This window comes from Hipposideros armiger, unplaced genomic scaffold (genome assembly GCF_001890085.2).
Source record: "Hipposideros armiger isolate ML-2016 unplaced genomic scaffold, ASM189008v1 scaffold_107, whole genome shotgun sequence".
Classification (NCBI taxonomy): Eukaryota; Metazoa; Chordata; class Mammalia; order Chiroptera; family Hipposideridae; genus Hipposideros; species Hipposideros armiger.
Window position 1 is genome coordinate 1,841,803 of NW_017731457.1, and position 1,776 is coordinate 1,843,578.

A 1,776-nucleotide genomic window follows, 5' to 3' on the forward strand; every position below is an offset into this window, starting at 1 on the left:
TTGTTCAGCATCTTAGCTGTGGAGGGCAGTGTCACTGGCCCTCATATGTGGGATCCAAACCGGGGCCCTCTGGCATCCCAAGCGAGTTCTTAACCATCGTGCCACTCGGCCGGCCCAGAGCTAAATCTTTTTAGTGGGGTGTTTAGAAACAGATAAACCTAGTTTTGCTGCAGAGTAAGGAGTATCAGGGATGTAGTAGACAGATTGAGGACAGATTGTGGAAGGCCTTGAAGGCCAGGCCAAATAGTTGGGATTTATCTTGTTGGCTTTAGAGAGCCAACTGTTGGAAGCCAAGAACAGGGAAGTGACATAGTGTGGCAAGATACCATGGAAAGGAAAGAGGGAGGCAGGGGAACAAGTTGGAATGACATTGCCCTTCTGATATATTTGCATGTATTGAGAGAACACTTAGAGTTCTGTTAGTTTGGGGATAGAGCAGGCAGTGATAGAGGAAAACAAAGTGATAATAGACTGAAGCAAACCATGGAAAACAAAAGAAGAAAGAAGTCTAAGCAGTTTAGCATGTGGATCATCTGTGAATAATATATAATCATAAGTTATACACTGAATTTTTTTTAACAAATTACAATGTAATTATTTGGGGAATATTCTTAAATATATGTATGTAGTGTTCTTGGGGAAGAAGAGGGCTAAATCCTTACCTTCCATTGAAGAAAGCAGTTAATATTAAAACTGAAAACTAAAACAGCATTACCTATGTTACTTAGAAATATGGAGGCAAGTGCTAGAGGAAACAGTTTAACAAATTGAAAATGTCTGCCTAAAGGAGTGGCCAGTGAGCTCAGTTGGTTAGAGCGCAGTGCTCAACACCAAGGTTGCCAGTTCGATCCCCACATGGGCCACTGAGATGCGCCCTCCACAATTGGATTGAAACTACTACTTGACTTGGAGCTGTTGGGTCCTGGAAAACACACTGTTCCCCAATAAAATTTAAAATAAAATAAAATGGCAGTCTAGGCCAGTAGGAAGTGGATGGGGAGAGTGCTGCAGGGCTGCTTTTTGTGGAACTATTTGTTTTTTAAATAGTTTACATGTTCCCTTTTTGGAGCTATGTTCATTGTACCATGAAAAATACATAATGTAGTTTAAAATGTTTTAAAAGAAGGAAGTCATAGTAGTAGTTTTGGCCAGAAATAAAGGCTTGAAGTAGGATGCTGGAGGGATGCCAGGAAGGGGACAGTTCAAGATCTTAGGTAGATAGAATTGACGTTACAGTAGTCCCCCTTATCCATGGTTTTGCTTTCCGTGCTCTTAGTTACTGTGGTCAGCCATGGCATGAAAATATTAAATGGAAAGTTACAAAAATAAACAATTCATAAGTTTTAAATTGTATGCCATTTGGAGTAGTGTGATGAAATCGCATTCCATCCTGCTCCATCCCACCCAGGACATGAATCATCACTTTGTCCAGTGTCTCCACACTGTTCTATACCTGCCCCTTAGTCACTTAGTGGCTTTCTCTGTTACTGGCTATATCGCAGTGCTTACGTTCAAGTAACCCTTATTTTACTTAATAATGGTCTCAAAGCACAGAGTAGTGATGCTGGCAATTTGGATATGCAAAGAGAAATGTAAAGTGCTTCCTTTAAGTGAAAAGGTGTGTATATATAGGAAAAAAAACATAGGATGTGTTAAAGAAAAACTTCCATGACCTAAGGCTTTTCCAAAAGAAAGGGTTTATTGAGCTAAATACTAGCCAGAAAAAGGACCAGGCTCTGGAATATGAAGTCTAACACAAGCATCAGGGCTAGATGG